This window comes from Rattus norvegicus, chromosome 5 (genome assembly GCF_021556685.1).
Source record: "Rattus norvegicus strain SHRSP/BbbUtx chromosome 5, alternate assembly SHRSP_T2T, whole genome shotgun sequence".
NCBI lineage: Eukaryota > Metazoa > Chordata > Mammalia > Rodentia > Muridae > Rattus > Rattus norvegicus.
In genome coordinates, this window is record NC_141538.1 from 21,731,136 (window position 1) to 21,752,679 (window position 21,544).

The window sequence follows — 21,544 nt, forward strand, 5'->3', positions numbered from 1 at the left end:
AGTGTGTCTGCTTTGATGTGGAGGTCCTTGATCCACTTGGACTTAAGCTTTGTACAGGGTGATAAGCATGGATCGATCTGCATTCTTCTACATGTTGACCTCCAGTTGAACCAGCACCTATTGCTGAAAATGCTATCTTTTTTCCATTGGATGGTTTTGGCTCCTTTGTCAAAAATCAAGTGACCATAGGTGTGTGGGTTCATTTCTGGGTCTTCAATTCTATTCCATTGGTCTATCTGCCTGTCTCTGTACCAATACCATGCAGTTTTTATCACTATTGCTCTGTAATACTGCTTGAGTTCAGGGATAGTGATTCCCCCTGAAGTCCTTTTATTGTTGAGGATAGCTTTAGCTATCCTGGGTTTTTTGTTATTCCAGATGAATTTGCAAATTGTTCTGTCTAACTCTTTGAAGAATTGGATTGGTATTTTGATGGGGATTGCATTGAATCTGTAGATTGCTTTTGGTAACATGGCCATTTTTACTATATTAATCCTGCCAATCCATGAGCATGGGAGATCTTTCCATCTTCTGAGGTCTTCTTCAATTTCCTTCTTCAGTGTCTTGAAGTTCTTATTGTACAGATCTTTTACTTGCTTGGATAAAGTCACACCGAGGTACTTTATATTATTTGGGTCTATTATCAAGGGTGTCGTTTTCCTAATTTCTTTCTTGGCTTGTTTCTCTTTTGTATAGAGGAAGGCAACTGATTTATTTGAGTTAATTTTATACCCAGCCACTTTGCTGAAGTTGTTTATCAGCTTTAGTAGTTCTCTGGTGGAACTTTTGGGATCACTTAAATATACTATCATATCATCTGCAAATAATGATATTTTGACTACTTCTTTTCCGATCTGTATCCCCTTGACCTCCTTTTGTTGTCTGATTGCTCTGGCTAGAACTTCAAGAACTATATTGAATAAGTAGGGAGAGAGTGGGCAGCCTTGTCTAGTCCCTGATTTTAGTGGGATTGCTTCAAGTTTCTCTCCATTTAGTTTAATGTTAGCAACTGGTTTGCTGTATATGGCTTTTACTATGTTCAGGTATGGGCCTTGAATTCCTATTCTTTCCAGGACTTTTATCATGAAGGGGTGTTGAATTTTGTCAAATGCTTTCTCAGCGTCTAATGAAATGATCATGTGCTTTTGTTCTTTCAGTTTGTTTATATAATGGATCACGTTGATGGTTTTCCGTATATTAAACCATCCCTGCATGCCTGGGATGAAGCCTACTTGGTCATGGTGGATGATTGTTCTGATGTGCTCTTGGATTTGGTTTGCCAGAATTTTGTTGAGTATTTTTGCGTCGATATTCATAAGGGAAATTGGTCTGAAGTTCTCTTTCTTTGTTGTGTCTTTGTGTGGTTTAGGTATAAGAGTAATTGTGGCTTCATAGAAGGTATTCGGTAGTGATCCATCTGTTTCAATTTTGTGGAATAGTTTGGATAATATTGGTATGAGGTCTTCTATGAAGGTTTGATAGAATTCTGCACTAAACCCGTCTGGACCTGGGCTCTTTTTGGTTGGGAGACCTTTAATGACTGCTTCTATTTCCTTAGGAGTTATGGGGTTGTTTAACTGGTTTATCTGTTCCTGATTTAACTTCGGTACCTGGTATCTGTCTAGGAAATTGTCCATTTCCTGAAGATTTTCAAGTTTTGTTGAATATAGGTTTTTATAGTAAGATCTGATGATTTTTTGAATTTCCTCTGAATCTGTTGTTATGTCTCCCTTTTCATTTCTGATTTTGTTAATTTGGACACACTCTCTGTGTCCTCTCGTTAGTCTGGCTAAGGGTTTATCTATCTTGTTGATTTTCTCAAAGAACCAACTTTTGGTTCTGTTGATTCTTTCTATGGTCCTTTTTGTTTCTACTTGGTTGATTTCCGCTCTGAGTTTGATTATTTCCTGCCTTCTACTCCTCCTGGGTGTATGTGCTTCTTTTTGTTCTAGAGCTTTTAGGTGTGCTGTCAAGCTGCTGACATATGCTCTTTCCTGTTTCTTTCTGCAGGCACTCAGCGCTATGAGTTTTCTTCTTAGCACAGCTTTCATTGTGTCCCATAAGTTTGGGTATGTTGTACCTTCATTTTCATTAAATTCTAAAAAGTTTTTAATTTCTTTCTTTATTTCTTCCTTGACCAGGTTATCATTGAGTAGAGCATTGTTCAATTTCCAAGTATATGTGGACATTCCTCCTTGATTGTTATTGAAGACCAGTTTTAGGCTGTGGTGGTCCGATAGCACGCATGGGATTATTTCTATCTTTCTGTATAAGGTGCACATCTTATTGTTTCTTGATTTGAGATTATCAGAGAGTTCTTGTCAAGCCAGAGCTATAAAGTTGATAACATTTGGTTTCTCCACAGGCTGTTGAAAAACTTGTAAAAAGAAATATGTCAATGCAAAGTTTTTTTTTATTAACTTGAGTATTTCTTACTTACATTTCGAATGTTATTCCCTTTCCCGGTTTCCAGGCCAACATCCCTGTAACCCCTCCCCCTTCCCTTCTTTATGGGTTTTCCCCTCCCCATCCCCCCATTACCGCCCTGCCCCCAACAATCATGTTCAGTCTTAGCAGGACCCAGGGCTTCCCCTTCCATTGGTGCTCTTACTAGGCTATTCATTGCTACCTATGAGGTCAGAGTCCAGGGTCAGTCCATGCATAGTCTTTAGGTAGTGGCTTAGTCCCTGGAAGCTCTGGTTGCTTGGCATTGTTGTTCATATGGGGTCTCAAGCCCCTTCAAGCTCTTCTAATCCTTTCTCCGATTCCTTCAATGGGGGTCCTGTTCTCAGTTCAGTGGTTTGCTGCTGGCATTCGCCCCTGTATTTGCTGTATTCTGGCTGTGTCTCTCAGGAGAGATCTACATCCGGCTCCTGTCGGCCTGCACTTCTTTGCTTCATCCATCTCGTCTAATTGGGTGGCTGTATATGTATGGGCCATATGTGGGGCAGGTTCTGAATGGGTGTTCCTTCTTTCTCTGTTTTAATCTTTGCCTCTCTATTCCCTGCCAAGGGTATTCTTGTTCCCCTTTTAAAGAAGGAGTGAAGCATTCACATTTTGATCATCTGTCTTGAGTTTCATGTGTTCTGTGCATCTAGGGTAATTCAAGCATTTGGGCTAATAGCCACTTATCAATGAGCAATGCAAAGTTTATATTCAGGATATTCCAGCTTCAAAATTATAGCAAGTACTATTGTTCTTTAGATACCTGCTTGTTTTCTAATGAGAGAAAAAAAGAATATGGATTTGGATAGGAGGTGATGGAAGTAAGAGTCTTGAAGAAGCTGGGGTGAAGGAAACCATAATCGGAATATATTGTATGAAAAAATTCTATTTTCAATAAAATAAAAATAGAAGGAAAAGAAAGGAACTAAAAAGACTGTGGCAGAAAAGCCTGGAGGTCACTGCCACACCTAGTAAAATGGGAAAAAGAAAGAAAGAGAGAAAGAAAGAAAGAAAGAAAGAAAGAAAGAGAGAGAGAAAAAAGGAAGGAAGGAAGGAAAGAAAGAGGGAGGGGGGAGAGAGAGAGAGAGAGAGAGAGAGAGAGAGAGAGAGAGAGAGAGAGAATATAATGAGATTAAAAAGCAAGCTAGGCAGACCTTTTAGGGTGACCTCACTTTACTGTCTAACCCAATCCCAAGGAAATAAATAAACCAATCCTGGTTGAATATTCTGCTTCCTCCCTCCTGTGAACTTCCTTTTCAGAACCTGAGTGTCAGCTCCAATATACAGAAACACATCTTCCCTAAAACTGGTTATACTTAGCAGCTTAGAAAATTTTCTACCAGGCAACACACAGCCATCATACTCTCCTAAAATCCACACAGGAAACAGAAACTAAAAAACAAACACTCACTCACCACAGACAAAGCAATTTCTCAGCACTTACTTGTTGTGTTAGTATCTGCCACCTGTAAAGATCTGCCCTTAATATTATTTTTATCTCTGCTCCTCCCACCTGTCCTAAACTTCAGTGGTTAGTCCAACTTAGCCCCTGCCAAACATTTATAACCACCTGCTTGTAGTAGTGGCCACAGGCCCCGGTTCCTCCAAAACCTCACATGGCTGCTGGCTTCTTCTTCCACCAAAGCATGGCAGAAATTCTCCTTCTCCTTCCTCGCCTCTAAATTTTTTTCCTGGGACATGGAAGTCCTGCTTATACCTTCTGCCCAGTAATTGGCCCCCAGATTTCTTCACTGACAGATCAAGAACCAACTGGGGAACAGGACTTAGCATTAGAACCGCCCCTTTCACCTACTACCATAATTATCCCAATGCCAGATGTGCAAACACCAGTGCAAAAGCACAATCAACAACAGTCAAGAGAATATGTTTCCACTAGAGACCAGCTCCCATACCACAGCAAGCCCTGAATGGCCCAACATATCTGAAGCAGGAAAAAAAATACCTTAAAACTACTGATATAAAATGACTGGGGACTAGAGAGATTTCACAATAGTTAAGATCACTGGCTGCTCTTTCAGGAGATCCAGGTTCAAATCCCAGCATCCACATGGCAGTTCACAACTGTTTTTAATTCCAGTTCCGGAGGATCTGACACCCTGAAACAGACATACATGGAGACAAACTCCAATGCAATTTTTTTTTAATTGACTGATGTCCTTAAGAGGAAATTAATAAATCTCTTTAAGAAAGCCAAAATAGGGCTGGAGAGATGGCTCAGTGGTTAAGAGTACTGACTGCTCTTCCAGAGGTCATGAGTTCAATTCCCAGCAACCACATGGTGGCTCACAACCATCTGTAATGAGATCTGGTGCCCTCTTCTGGCCTGCAGTCACATATGTAGGCAGAATGCTGTACGTAAAATAAATAAATAAATCTTTTTTAAAAAAGAAAAAGAAAAAGAAAAAAAAAGAAAAGAAAACCAAAATAATATGAATAGTGGAAAAATATGAATAAAAGTTTTCAAGTCCTGGAAAAAAGTAAATCATAAAGATAACTCAAACTGCAGAAATTCTTGGAAATAAAAAATTTAGAAATTCAAAAGGAATTTCTACAGAGACAAACTTTGCCAACAGAATACAATAGATGCAAAGGGTAATTTTAAGCATTGAAGACACCATAGAAGAAATGGATACATTGGTCAAAGAAAAGGTTAACATTAAAATACTTCTGACAAAATATCCAGGAAATCTGGAACACTGTGAAAGACAATCTAAGAATAATAAGAATAGAGGAAGGAGAAGAAACCAGTCCAAAGGCCCGAAAATGCTTTTAACAAAATTATAGAAGAAACTTTTCTAACGTAAAGATAAGGATGACTACAAAGACATAAATTCATATAAAACACCAAATAGATTGGAATGGAAAGCAGAGTTCCCTAGGCATATAATAATCAAAACACTAACCATACCGAATAAGAATATTAAAGCTTCGTGGGAAAAAGACCAAGTAACCTATAAAGTAACCTATAAAGGCAGATTTATTATAATTATACATGATTTCTCAATGAAGACTCCAAAAGCCAGAAGGGCCTGGACAGACTCTAAGAGAACACAGATGCTAGTACAGACTACTATACCCAGCAAAACTTTCAATTACCATAGATGGAGAAAATAAAATATTCCACAATAAAACCAAATTTAAACAGTATTTAAACAGCCCTACAGAAGGTTCTAAAAGTAAAACTCCAACCTAAAGCAGTAAAGTACATAAAAACACAGGGAAAATACAATCTCACACCAGAAAAATCAATTGAGGAAAAGCAAACACACACACACGCACATACACACACCACCACCACCATCACCACCATCACCACCACCAACAACAACAACAATAACAACAACAAGCAAGCAAACAAACAAAATAACAGGAATCAACAATCATTGGTCATTGGTATCTCTCAACATCAATGTCCTCAATTCCCTAATTAAAAAAAAAAACACAGACTAACAGAATGAGTATAAAAACATGATCTATCCTTCTACTGCATTGAAGAAACACACCTCAATATCACATACAGACATTACTTCAGGGTAAATGGTTGAAAAAGGTATTCCAAGACCTAAGAAGAAAATTGGTCTAGTCATTTTAATATCTAACAACATAGACTTTAAGCCAAAACTAATCAGAAAAGATATGGAATGACACTACATACTCATGAAAGGAAAAAATCTACCAAGATTATACTTCAATTTTTAACATGTATGCCCTAAACACAAGAATACCCAACTTTATAAAAGACTCACTACTACGGTTTAACTCATTTATTGATCCTCAAACAGAATGTAAGACTTCAATACCCAATTCTTACCAATAGACAGGTCATCTAGACAAAAAACTAAATAAAGAAATGTTAAAGCAAGCATGTTATAAACCAAATTGACCTACCAGATATTTATAGAACAATTCACCCAAACATAGAATAATATAATTTTGCGCCAGAGTCCGGTCTCGACAAAGGATTGGAGTTCTCAACTAGAAGCAAGGGTATCTGGAAGGCACATAATAAATATATACGGACTACTCTTTGTGTACAAACTGACAGACAATTTCAAGGCTTAAAGCTTCTCTCTCTCTCTCTCTCTCTCTCTCTCTCTCTCTCTCTCTCCTTGAGGCTGCACACACTCTGCATTCTCTTGCACACTCTGATTTTTTTATTGCGGTTTTCTTTTCTCGAACTCCCACACTCGTACACATCTGTGTTCATTACCCTTTCATTCTCACACACACTCTTCATACACACCTCACACATATCTCACACACACCACATGCACTCTCCTTTCACTAACACGCAATCTTCATACACACCTCACATTCTCTCTTCACTCACTCTTTGCATTCTCTCACTCTTCACATTCTTTCTCACTCACTCTTCACATGCTCTTCTCATTCACCCTTCACATGTTCTTCTCATGCTCTCCAGCCTTTCTCTTGCCCCAGTCTTTTATTGATAATTCAAAAGTAGGTAGAAAAGACACATTGTATAATCATTGACAAATCAAATTCAAAAGAATAACCACTTCCCACAAAGAACTCAGGATTTTCAATTGTTCCCCAAAGTTTCAAGCTTCCCCTATTCCCAGGCCAGTGGCTAAAATAATAATAATTGTAAACTTATCATTATTTAAACTTTAACTTTTAACTTATTATACTTCATCTCTCAAAGCTCCAAGATCAGCCACTTGCATTTTCCTGTAAAGCTCTAATGATAAATGACATGGGCAAAGCTGCCAGGCAGTGGCCAGAAAGAATCAAGTTAACCCTTAACTCAGTGGTTCCACTAGCTTTCTGTTCCTTGTACACATGAAGAGTCCCAGAATTTTGACTTAGTGTTACTAGTATATAATTTTATATATTCTATACTTCCTTATCCAGGAACCACTCTCAAATATTACATAAAACTTATTTCCTAACTCAATAACTTTTTCCTTTCTTAAGATCCCAATGTTGGCTCTAATTCATTTTCTTATAATTTCCTTAAAGTTTCTTTGCAAGTCAAACATTAATCTGGAATTGCTATTGTGCAGTTATTACATTGTTTCCAAGATGAGAACACACAGCATGCACCTGGGCCATTAGGCCTATGCCTCAATTTCCAATTGTTTAAGAATCATAACATCAAGGAACATCTAGTTTCACAGAATTCACCAGAGCAGAAGGAGAAGGAAGTAGATAATAGAATAATTATGCACACCAAGGCCCACTGAAAGGCAGTCACGCACAAATGAAATCTATACAGCCGTTGTCCAGGGCTAAGGTTAGGAGAAATGGGAACAACCAGTTTTTACAAAGAACTGTTATAGGCTAGTGAGAGGTCTCCATCCCGGCCTACTGCTGGCAGTCCCTGTCATTGTATGCTGTCCCAAGCACTTTTGTCTCTGCATTTCATGGAACTTTCTCCAGAATTGGCCACATACTTGTACACAAAGCAAATCTCAACAGATATAAGAAACTCGAATAACTCCATGAGTCCTATCAAAAGACTACAGATTAAAGCTGGATATCAACAACAGAAACAACAAAAAGCTTATAAAATCATGGAAATTGAATGATTCTCTAGTAAATAAAAGATGGGTTAAGATAGAATTAAGCAAACTAAAGACTTTCTAAAATTCAATTAAAATGAACGCACAACATACCTATACTTAGGAGACATAGGGGACACAGTGAAAGCAGTTTTAAGAATCAAGTTTATAGCACTAACTCACTACACAAAAAACCTGGAGAGATCTCCTACAAGCAACTTAAAAGCAACAATAGAACGAAACAAGAAATCACACCTAAGAATAGATTGTAAGAAATAATCAAAGACTGAAATCAATAAAAGTGAAACAAAGAAAAATAAAAAGAATAAATGAAACAAAAATTGGTTCTTTGAGAAAATAGACAAAATCAATAAATCCCTATTCAAATTAGCTCAAAGTCAGAAAGAGAATAACCAAATTAAAATCAGAAATTAAAAGTGAGACATGGCAAGAGACACCAGGGAAATCCAAAGGATGATAAGAACAAACTTTAAAAAGCTGTACTATAAAAGTTGGAAATCTAAAAGAAATGGATAATTTTCTCAATATGGACCACTTTCCAAAGTTAAATCGAGATGAAATAAGCAATTTCAATTTAAGCAGATTTATAGTGTAGCCCATAATTAAACAGAAGCAGTGATTAGAAGGGTTCCAACCAAAACAAAACAAAAATAGTACAGGGTGGTTTTATTGCACAGTTCTACCAGACTCTTGAAGGAAAATCAATGCCAATACTCCTCAAATTATTCCACAAAATATAAACAGAAAGGACATTGCCCAATTCATTTTATGAGACCACAGTTGTCCTTATATCCAAACCACATAAAGAAAGAGAACAAACTTAACAAAGAAAGGGAATTACAGAACAAGTTTCCTTATGAATACAAATTCAATAAAATACTTGCAAACTTAAAATATTTGCAAACTATATCCAAGAAACATCTAAGAAGATCATCCACTATGATCAAGTAGGTTTGATCCCAAGATGATGGGATTGGTAAATATATGAAAATCAGTAAAAGTAATCCACCATATAAACAAACTGAAAGAAGACAAAAATGGTCATCGCATTAGATGGGGGGAAAAGCCTTTGCCAAAATCCAACACCCCTTCATGGTAAAAGACCTGGAAATAAAAGGGATATACTTCAAAATAATAAGGGCAGTTTACAGAAAGCCCATAGTCAGCATCAACTTAAGTGGAGAAAAACTCAAAACAATTGCACTAAAATCAGGAATAAGACAAGGCTGTCAACTCTCTCCATATCTATTAAATATAGAACTTGAAGTTTTAGCGGGCAGAATGAAGCAACTGAAGGAGATCAAGGGGATACAAACAGGAAAGGAGTAAGTTAAAGTATCACTATTTGGGGAGGCAAAGTTTAGAACAGAGGCTGAAGGAATGCCCATTCAGAGCCTGCCCCACATGTGGCCCATACATATATAGCCACCAAACTAGATAAGATGGATGAAGCAAAGAAGTGCAGGCCGACAGGAACCGGATGTAGATCTCTCCTGAGAGACACAGCCAGAATACAGCAAACACACAGGTGAATGCCAGCAGCAAACCACTGAACTGAGAACGGGACCTCCGTTGAAGGAATCAGAGAAAGGACTGAAAGAGCTTGAAGGGGCTGGAGACCCCATATGAACAACAATGCCAAGCAACCAGAGCTGCCAGGGACTAAGCCACCACCCAAAGACTATATACATGGACTGATCCTGGACTCTGACCTCATAGGTAGCAATGAATAGCCTAGTAAGGGCACCAGTGGAAGGGGAAACCCTTGGTCCTGCCAAGACTGAATCCCCAGTGAACGGGATTGTTGGGGGAAGGGTGGCAATGGGGGGAGGATGGGGAGGGGAACACCCATATAGAAGGGGAGGGGGAGAAGCTAGGGGGATGTTGGCCTGGAAACCGGGAGAGGGAATAACAATTGAAATGTAAATAAGAAATACCCAATTTAATAAAGATGGAGGGGAAAAAAAGAAATGTTTTGCATATCTGTGACTGTATTTCTTCCAGTGTTTTTTTTACTAAAGTTTTAAAGTTTTTCCCCAAAAAAAAAAAGTATCACTATTTGCAGATAATATGATAGTATACATAAGTACTCCTAAAAATATAACTAGGGAACTCCTATAATTAATAAACATTTTCAGTAAAGTAGCTGGGTACAAAATTAACTCAAGAAAATCAGTAGCCCTAACTATATGCAAATGACAAAATAACTGAGAAAGAAATCAGAAAAACAACACCCTTGACAATAACAAAATATCTTGGGGTAACTCTAACAAAGCAAGTGAAAAATTGTATGATTAAAAACTTCAAGACTTTCAAAAAAGAAGTTGAAAAAGAAATCAGAAGATGGAAAGGTATTAATGGATGGATGGATGATCATGGATTAATAGGATTAACATAGTAAAAATGACCATCTTACCAATTCAATCTACAGATTCAATGCAGTCTCCACCAATATTCCAACTCAATTCTTCACAGATCTTGGTAGGACAGTTCTCAGATTCATACTGGAAAACAACAACAAAACAGGATAGAGAAAACAATTCTGAATAATAAAAGAGTTGCTAACTTCCAAGTTTAATTTGTTACAAAGCTATGGTTAAAAAGAAAAGAAAAAAAAAACAGAAATGGTATTGGTATAAAAACAGACATGTTGACCGGTGAAATAGAATTGAAGACCCAGACATAAATCTACACACCTGTGAATACCTGATCATTTCTAAAGAAGCCAGAAATGCACAATGGGGGGAAAAAACAGCATCTTCAACAAATGGTTCTCATCAAACTGGATAGCTGCATCTAGAAGTATGCAAATAAATTCATATTTATTACCATGCACAAAAGTCAAATTCAAGTGGACCAAAGACCTTAACAAAACCAGATAGAATGAACTTGACAGAAGAGAAATTGGGGACCAACCTTGAACTCATTGACACAGAAAGTTTTCTAGACAGGCACTAAGAACAATAAATAAATGGAACCTCCAGAAACTAAAAAGCTTATGTACAGCAAAGGACACTCCCATTTGGACAAAGAGGCAGCCTTCAGAATGGGAAAAGATTTTTACCAACTTCACATCTAATAGAAGACTAATATCCAAAATATATCAAGAACTCAAAAAACTAGGTACCAAAAACCAAATAATCCAATTTTAAAAATGGGGTCCAGACATAAACAGAGAATTCTTAATTTTAAAAAAATGAAATGGTTAACAAAAAAAAAAAAACAAAAGCAAAAACAAAAGAAATGTCTATCATCCTTAGCCATCAGGGAAATGGAAATAAGAACTACTTTGAGATTTTACCTTATACCTGTCAAAATGGCTAAGATCAATATGTTGTCACAAGTGACAGCTCATGCTGGCAAGGATGTATAATGAAGAGAACATTCCTCCATGGATGGCTGGTGAGTGGCCATACTTGGACAGCCACTACAGAAATCAATATGTTGGTTCCTCAAAAAGTTGGGAATCAATCTACCTCAGGATCCAGCTCTACCACTTTTGGGTATATAGCCAAAGAATATGCCTACCACAAGGACACTTACTCCCCACGTTCGTTGCTGCTCTATTCATAATAGCCAGAAAGAAGAATTGATAAAGCAAATGTGGTACATTTATACAAAGGAGTATTACCCAGCTGTTCTTCTTTTTCTAAAAATGCCATCATGAAATTTGCAGGCAAATGGGTAGAACTAGAAATAATCATCCTGAGGGAGATAACCCAGAACCAGAAAGATAAATACAATATCACTTACATGGATAATAGATGTTAAGTAAATGATAACCAAGCTACAATCCATACACCTTGTGAGGTCAAAAGAGGACTAGGGGAGACACATGGATCTCCCTGGGAGGGCTAAATAGAATAGATTTTATGGTTGAACTGAGGGTGGAGATGATGGAAAAAGGAGGAGCAGGTGGGTAGGGGGAGAGGATGGGAATGAAGAAGAGAATGCGGGGAGAGATTACCTGAGGGGCATTTGAGGGGTGGTATGCAAACTTTGTGCAATTGAAACTTCCTAAGATATATAAAGGCTATCCTAAATTCTCCTAATAATGAGAGAGACAAGAGTCTCAGCTGGCCATCTCTTGTCACCAAATGATGTTTCCAGAACTAGTACTGTGCTATATCCAATTCAACTGTTGGTCAAAGAGGCCCCATAGGAATCGCCAAACAACCCAAGTTGTCAAGACAATAGGTTGCTTTCCGGAAACTGACAGCAGGGTCCCGCTTCTGAAGACACACCCATACAATTGACTGAACATGGAGAAGGTGAGCTGGTGCACAAATAGAACCTTCTCCCACTACACTCTACTGTCTCTGATATGGAAAGGTACTCCTAATTATATTCTGCTGCACTCATAGACCAGTGCCTTCATAGCTATCATCAGAGAAGCTTCCTCCTGCAGCAGATGGAAACAAATAGAAAGACCTGTACCCAGCCCTTATATAGAGGGAGACCTTGGAACGCACTGTTCTGAATGGAACGTCTCCATCAAATTCCCCCTGTCAGGGAACCCTGAGAAAAAAGAATAGGAGTCAGAAAGAGTGTATGAATCAGCAGGGATGGAGGACACCAGGAAAACGGGGCCCTCTAAATCAACTGAGCAAAACATCAGTGAATAAAAAGATGACTGCAGCTGGGGCATGCTTTGCACACATGTAATTCCAGCACAAGTTTAGTTTTCCAAGACATGCTTGCCATTAATGGGTACCTTACGTTAGAGAGCCTAAGTTTTTAAAACTTCTTGGCACCTTAAATTTATCGTGAATCAAATAAAAGAGCATTTAAATGAATCGATGTAATAAATTCATTAAAAACCAACTCGTTCATAGTAGCTTAAATATACTCCCCACAAAATTTTATGTGAAAGCTGTTGGATTTGAATAAGTGGTTCTAAGCATAATGATAGGGTTGAATGCCACCCGTGTTTGTGTGCAGGCCAAAGAAGCTACATGAGTACACATACGTATTACACGGAATAAGCAAGCTATGTTTCCTGAAAAGAGAAACAATTGGTCGCTGCCTTGGTTGATTTGTCAGCTTGATGCAAGCTAGAATTACCTGAGATGAGGGAACCATGTTCCAGAAAATGCTCCTGAGATGTGGGCAATTCTATGGAGCAATTTCCTTATTACTGATTAATATAGGAGGACTCAGAACATTGTGCATGGTGCCACTCCTGGACTGGTGATCCTGGTATGTATAAGAAAGGCAGCTAAGCAGGCCAAGAGAAGTAAGCCAGGAAGTCACATTCTGCCTGGCTTCTGCTTCAGTTCCTGCCTCCAGATGCCTGCCTTGAGTTCCTGTTCTGACTTCCCTTCATGCTTCTCTACAAAGGCAAGCTGAAATAAATTTTTTCCTCTACATGTTGCTTTTGGCCATGGTGTTTTAACACAGCAACAGAAATCCTAACTTAGTTGCTTATATTTTTATAGGTTTATTACAAAATGAATAAGGCTATATTCAAGGCCATGAATGTATAATAAAATGGGTTTAGGGGAATGGGAAAAAACATTTTCTTCCACTTTAGAGTTAAAAAGTATCCTAAAGATTGTGTTTAGTTATCTACTATTAAGGAAATTCAACTACATTCTTCCCAACTAGTAATTATTTCTTCTCTGAATATTTCCCATGATTAAGAAAACATTCATTTCTGAACTGAAACACTCATTTCTAATCATCATTTTCATTAGAAAGTCCTTTGTATAAATAAAGGTAAAATGCTCTGTTTGGCAAACTTCTTCCTGGGTTTTGGTTCTGTACCTTGAGCTTCACACAACTGTAGTGGGTTGGTCTGATGCTGCTTGTATTCTAATGCTAAGTACTGGCTCTCAAGGCCTGATTGCCCCTGTGAGCAGATCCTGTGTAAGTAATGCTGTGTAAACCTTGCTCCACAATATAGTCAATAAAGGTCAGAACTTGTGATTGGGCAGCAGAGGGAGAAAGGTGGGACTTGAGGATCCAGCGAGGGAGCTGTAGGGAGACAGGGGGGAAGAAAAGAGGATACGGAGGTGAAGAAGGCCTCCATGAGAGACAGACCATAAGCACCTGGCAGGAAAAAACAAGTAACAAGGGATATTTTGTCTGGGAAATAAGTTAGAATAGCCCCAAACCTGCCCAATCTAGGCTTACAGCTTGTAAATAAAATATCTGGATTGTGCGTCTTTTATATGGGCTAACTAGAGGCCTAATTCCTTTTACACAGAGTAAACCTGGTCCTGTTTTACATATAATCCCTTATTGTGGCAGACAGTCTGAACTTGTATGTACTTATTTGTACACATGTACGTACCGAGGCCTATATCTATATATACATGTACATGTGGAGGTCAAGAGTCAACACTAGAGTCTTCTGCAATTACTCTCCACTTTTATTAATTGTTTTTTAGACAAAATCTCTCACTGAACCTGGAGATCCCCAATTTGGCTAGACTGGCTGACCAATAAACCCCAGGGATCTGCCTGTCTCTACAGGACCGTGCCCTAGCACTGCGAATACAGAAGCATGCTGTTGAAACCAACTTTTATGGGGGTATTGAAGATTGAACCACAGATCCTCATGCATACACAGAAAACATTTTATTTTTTTTTATCAGTTACTACTGTACTTTATTGTGTTCAACCAAATCACCATGTTACAAAAATAGCAAGCTGCCATCATAAAAAATAAGGCTCCTCTATCCAGCACCAGATAGCATCATTTTACTTTCAAGCCTAGAAATTGCACACTTGTATATAAACCAACCGAAGATGAGGATTGAGAGTTCATCTTGGTGGATTTTTCCTTTGATGAATATGAAGTGTCCTTCCTTATCTTTTTTGATGACTTTTAATTGAAAATTGATTTTATTTGATATTAGAATGGCTACTCCAGCTTGCTTCTTCTGACCATTTGCTTGAAAAGTTGTTTTCCAGCCTTTCACTCTGAGGTAGTGTCTGTCTTTGTCTCTGAGGTGTGTTTCCTGTAGGCAGCAGAATGCAGGGTCCTCATTGCGTATCCAGTTTCTTAATCTATGTCTTTTTATTGGGGAGTTGAGGCCATTGATGTTGAGAGATATTAAGGAATAGTGATTATTGCTTCCTGTTATATTCATATTTGGATGTGAGGTTATGTTTGTGTGCTTTTCTTCTCATTGTTTTGTTGCCAAGATGATTAGTTTCTTGCTTCTTCTAGGGTATAGCTTGCCTCCTTATGTTGGGCTTTACCCTTTATTATCCTTTGTAGTGCTGGATTTGTAGAAAGATATTGTGTAAATTTGGTTTTGTCATGAAATATCTTGGTTTCTCCATCTATGTTAATTGAGAGTTTTGCAGGATACAGTAACCTGGGCTGGCATTTGTGTTCTCTTAGGGTCTGTATGACATCTGTCCAGGATCTTCTGGCCTTCATAGTTTCTGGCGAAAAGTCTGGTGTGATTCTGATAGGTCTGCCTTTATATGTTACTTGACCTTTTTCCCTTACTGCTTTTAATATTCTTTCTTTATTTTGTGCGTTTGGTGTTTTGACTATTATGTGACGGGAGGTGTTTCTTTTCTGGTCCAATCTATTTGGAGTTCTGTAGGCTTCTTGTATGCCTATGGGTATCTCTTTTTTTAGGTTAGGGAAGTTTTCTTCTATGATTTTGTTGAAGATATTTACTGGTCCTTTGAGCTGGGAGTCTTCACTCTCTTCTATACCTATTATCCTTAGGTTTGATCTTCTCATTGAGTCCTGGATTTCCTGTATGTTTTGGACCAGTAGCTTTTTCCGGTTTACATTATCTTTGACAGTTGAGTCAATGATTTCTATGGAATCTTCTGCTCCTGAGATTCTCTCTTCCATCTCTTGTATTCTGTTGGTGAAGCTTGTATCTACAGCTCCTTGTCTTTTCTTTTGATTTTCTATGTCCAGGGTTGTTTCCATGTGTTCTTTCTTGATTGCTTCTATTTCCATTTTTAATTCCTTCAACTGTTTGATTGTGTTTTCCTGGAATTCTTTCAGGGATTTTTGTGATTCCTCTCTGTAGGCTTCTACTTGTTCTCTAAGGGAGTTCTTTATGTCTTTCTTGAAGTCCTCCAGCATCATGATCAAATATGATTTTGAAACTAGATCTTGCTTTTCTGGTGTGTTTGGATATTCCGTGTTTGCTTTGGTGGGAGAATTGGGCTCTGATGATGCCATGTAGTCTTGGTTTCTGTTGCTTGGGTTCCTGCGCTTGCCTCTCGCCATCAGATTATCTCTAGTGTTACTTTGTTCTGCTATTTCTGACCGTGGCTAGACTGTCCTATAAGCCTGTGTGTCAGGAGTGCTGTAGACCTGTTTTCCTGTTTTCTTTCAGCCAGTTATGGGGACAGAGTGTTCTGCTTTCGGGCGTGTAGTTTTTCCTCTCTACAGGTCTTCAGCTGTTCCTGTGGGCCTGTGTCCTGAGTTCACCAGGCAGGTTTCTTGCAGGGGAAAAGTTGGTCGTACCTGCGGTTCCAAGGCTCAAGTTTGCTCGTGGGGTACTGCCTAAGTCCTCTCCGCTGTGGCAGCAACCAGGAAGATCTGCGCCGCTCTTTCCGGGAGCCTCCGTGCACCACGGTTCCAGATGGCATTTGGTGTTTTCCTCTGGCGTCTGGATGTGCACAGAGTGCAGTCTCTTCTGGTTTCCCAGGCGTGTCCGCCTCTCTGAAGGTTTAGCTCTCCCTCCCACGGAATTTGGGTGCAGAGAACTGTTTATCCGGTCTGTTTCCTTCAGGTTCTGTCGGTGTCTCAGGCGCAGGGGTCCTGCCGCTCCCGGGCCCTCCCCTACGGGAACCCAGAGGCCTTATACAGTTGCCTCTTGGGCCAGGGATGTGGGCAGGGGTGGGCAGTGTTGGTGGTCTCCTCCGCTCTGCAGCCTCAGGAGTGCCCACCTGATCAGGCGGTGAGGTCTCTCTCCCACGGGGTTTGGGAGCAGAGAGCTGCTGCGGGCCAGGATCCTCGGGTGTGGGACTTCCGGTAAACACCCAGAAAACATTTTATTAAGCTATCTCTCTACCCCCAACTCCTAAGTTTTTGGAGGCATCCATATTAGTTGATAGCTTCTAACCTATTATTACCATTATTATTATTATTATTATTATTATTATTATTATTATTATTACTACTACTACTACTACTACTACTACTACTACTACTACTACTGTCACTTGTTTATGAATACATTCCAATACCTAAAGAGGGCTTCCAAAGAATAATGATTAGCCTAGATCTAATATTTGCTCATGTAATAAAAATGTACAAATGGAGCCTCTGGCTCCTCTGGTCTACACTACACACCACATGTGTGTTGTATTGCCTAGAACCACACATTATTTTATCCTACAGCCTCTGTGTCTTTTTTTTAGGCAGAAATATACAACAAGAACACATACTCCACTATGTTTATAGCAGCCTTATTTATAATAGCCAGAAGCTGGAAAGAGCCCAGATGATTCCCTTCAGTAGAGGAATGGATACAGAAAATGTGGTACATCTACACAATGGAATATTACTCAGCTATCAAAAACAATGACTTCATGAAATTCATAGGCAAATGGATAGAACTAGAAAATATCCTGTGTGAGATAACCCAACAACAACAACAAAGAAAAAAAAACAAAAAACAAAAAACAAAACGCATGGTATGTACTCATTGATAAGTGGATATTAGCTCAAAATCTAGAATTAGCCAAGATACAATCCACAGACCACATGAAGCTCAAGAAGAAGGACAACCAAAGTGAGGATGCTTCGGTCCTTCTTAAAAGGGGGAACAAAAATATTCATAGGAGGGGACATGGAGACAAAGTTTGGAGCAGAGACTGAAGGAATGGCCATTCAGAGCCTGTCCCACCTGGGGATCCAGCCCATATATATACAGCCACTAAAACTAGATAATATTGCTGATGCCAAGAAGTGCATGCTGACAGGAGCCTGAAAAAGCTGTCTCCTGAGACGCTCAACTAGAGTCTGACAAATACAGAGACAAATGCTAGCAGCAAACCACTGAACTGAGAACGGGACCCCTGTTGGAGGAGTTAGAGAGAGGATTAAAGTAGCTGAAGGGGCTTGCAACCCCATAAGAGCAACAATACCAACCAACCATAGCTCCCAGGGACTAAACCACTACCCAAAGACTACACATGGACAGACCCAGGGCTCCAGCTGGCATATGTAGCAGAGGATGGGTTGGGCACCAATGTGAGGAGAAGCCCTTGGTCCTGCCAAGGCTAGAGAACCCCCCCCCGTAGGGGAATGTCAGGGCGGGGAGGCAGGAAGGGAAGTGGTTGGGGCCTGGGGACACCCTTATATAAGAATGGAAGGGGGATGGGATGGGGGATTATGGATGGGAACTGGGAAAGGGTATAACATTTAAAATGTAAATAAAAATATTCAATAAAAAATACTTAAGCTGCCATTAAGCAGAAATCCACTGATTTCTTAGTGGAGTTTATTACATTTGCTCTGTCAAACTTTCATTTGTCTTAATCATTACAGTGGCAAAATTTTTGTTTAATGACTCTATTATTTTATTAAGTATAAATTCCTTTATTTATTTACTTACTTTACGTCCCAATCACTGCCCCCCTCCCCTGTCACCATCCCACAATTCCTCCTCTCACTTCCCTCTCCTTTTACTCTGAGAGGGTCGAGGTCCCCTCTGGGTACCCCTCCCCGACACACACACTCACACACACTCACACACACACATATCAAATCTCTGTGGGGCACATTTTCTCTGACTGAAGCCAGATAATGCAGCCCAGCTAGATATCTTCATCTGTCTGAGTCGGCTGCTAAGAGGGGCCTCTCAGAGAACAGGTTTGATAGACTCCTGTTTGCAAGTATAAAAGAGTACCATTAATGAATGTCATTATTATTTAATGTAAATGCTATCTCACGCTTTTTTACTCATAATACTGACATGTTTTCTACATTTTTAACCAATTGAATACCAAAAAACATTGGCAAGATTGTGATGAAATAGGGAATCATCCTAAATTTATTAGTAGTAGGTCATCATTAGCCATGAGTGATGCCCTGGTGTTAAAAGATATAAACTCACCCAAATCTGTTTTAAAATCAGCACAATGCATATAAGTATCAAAATTTCACATAGTATCCCATCAAGGTACAATTTAAATGTATCAACTCAGATTCTAGAAATTAAAGGTGGCAAAAAAAATTGCAGACATTGCGGTGTGTGTATGAAATGTCCTCTGAACCATTAATGTGTTGAAAACTTGGTTTCCAGTGCAGTGCTCAGAGGTATGGCTTTGGGAAACTGATTGGATCATTGGGGCATTGACCTAATTGATGGATTCATCTTTGGATGGATTCAGGATGGGACCATTGGGTGATGCAGAACACAGAGGAATGTGGAGTGAGTCAAGGGGCTTGTATCTCTGGTGGATTTGTTTTGTCTTCCCTCCATCTCTGTTTTCTGGCAGTCAGAAGCTTCCCTCCAACAGAACTGTCTGCCATACAGTTCTTCTACCTTTCCAGAGTCCAGAGAGCAGTGGAGCACATTGATTCAAAAAGTACCCATCATCAAGGCAGAACAGAGGATGAGAGAAGTCCTCATTGTGCTTCCTTTGCTTGCCTATTTAAGATGCTGGTCAGTGGAATTAGCCTCGTATACATGCTGGGCAAGCATTCAGCACTCCGAGACCCTAAATGTAGCTTTTGAGGGAGGAATGGGCATGCAAGATTAGCAGGGCAGGTTTGGGACTTCATATTTTGAGTAATTTCCATGGATTCTGAGTTCCAGGAATGATTCCTAATTCTTCAGTGCCTGGCCTGGGGGAACGCAGGGCACTCAGATAGTTTCTGGACAGCAAGGGCCTGAATAGTAGAGTGGGCTGGGTATGGACTGGGCTGTCCCCACCCAACTGTTCACTAACTATTCCTTTCTGCCCTTTCTGACACTTGTATCAAAGGTATCAGGCAATGTCTATTGGTCCCCCACATTGTCCAATATCTGTTGATTTAGATGTCAAGGGTGATTCTAGCCATAGTGTTTGCTATTGGCCTTGCAATGGGAGGTCAATCCCTTGATCAGTTAAGGCCGATGTATCAGTTTAGTCTCCTTATCATCAGGAAACATGTTTCATGAATACCATGCTGTGCTCAAAACTGCAGATACTACAAATCCTGTGTGCCTGCTTCTCCTTATATATAATTACCTAAAATTTAACTTAGATATTAATCACATTAAGACTGACCACAATAATTCACTATAAACTACAACAATTTTAACAATACACTAGAATAAAAAAAGTATGTTAGTCCAGAGTCTAGTACCTGCCATGGGCAAATAGCTTTCACTGCACTTATACTAGACAGAGGGTGATTCATGCCCATGACAGGATCAGAGGGACAGTGAAAGATGTCATCACACGCTTTAGAATGATGCACAATTTCAAACTTGTGAACCATTTATTTCTGAAAAATGTTTGCTTAATGTTTGTGGATTAGAGCTGATCTCAGATAGCTAAATCAATCAAATATGAAACTACAGCTAATTAGGAATGCTGGGGAGGGGGGCTGCTATACCAAGAATGCAGAAAAAGAAAATACAGTTAATTTGCTGTCACCACCTTGTCTCTGAGGATGATGTCTTGCCCTGACTTAATAATACCTTAGCTTATGGCATTCAGCTGATCCTCAATCTGAACTCGTTCACCATTATTCTTTAACGGCAATTTTCTAAGACAGGGGACTAACCTTGTAAGTCTAAGAATCTGCAAAATCACAGAGGGGTGTGTGTGTGTGTGTGTGTGTGTGTGTGTGTCTATGTCTGTGTGTCTGTGTGAGTGTCTGTGTGTGTATATGTGTGTGAGTGTGTACGGGTGTGAATGTGAGAGTGTGTGAGTGTGTGTGAGAGTGTATGAGTGTGTATGAGTGTGTGTGAGTGTGTGTGAGTGTGTGAGTATATGTGTGTGAGTATGTGTGTGAGTGTGTGTGAGAGTGTGTGTGTGTGTGTATGTGTGTGCGTGTGTGTGTGCACGCGTGCGCTTGTGTAAGACCTGCACCATGAAGAGCAACTAAGCACATTGGACCTCATGCAAACCTCCTGGGAACCACAGGCCTTGTGCAAGGCTATGAGCCAGGAGCAGCTTTATAGAAAGCTTCCTTCTTGAAACGGGTTTCTTGTTTTCTAAGGAAAGGAATATGATTTTCAGTTGTCTGGTGTATCTTACTTAATGTTCTCTGACAAGCCTGGTGATGATGATAAGTTCCCAGGTTTCCAAGTAGGGGGCATAAACAAAAAGAACTGTCAACACCGAGGGTATCTGTCTGTGCTCTCAGCCCAGAAGTGCTGACAGAGGATTGGAGCTGGACTCATCTCGCATTGACGAATATGGCTGGTAAAGCCCAGAAATGAAGGATCTGTCTGCAACTCTGACTGTGACTCTCAAATCTTTCTTCTCACTCACACTTCTGGATAAGATCTCTGCCAAGACACAACCACAGGCAATAAAGAATGAGCCCAAAATGTTACACGTGCCTCCCCTTCTAATTTATTACCTTAAAACCTGGAAAA

At 39.5% G+C, this 21,544-nt stretch overlaps 1 long non-coding RNA gene across 1 annotated transcript in view; it reads right to left on the minus strand.

The window, feature by feature from the left end:
* The window catches only part of LOC120103059 (uncharacterized), an 86,127-nt gene that overhangs the window by 10,031 nt on the left and 54,552 nt on the right, over positions 1 to 21,544 (minus strand). The window contains exons 2-3 of the long non-coding RNA XR_015620627.1: positions 10,709 to 10,808; positions 10,429 to 10,516 (exon numbers count right to left, since the gene is read on the minus strand). This is a non-coding gene — a long non-coding RNA (uncharacterized LOC120103059). The remainder of the gene's footprint in view (positions 1 to 10,428; positions 10,517 to 10,708; positions 10,809 to 21,544) is intronic.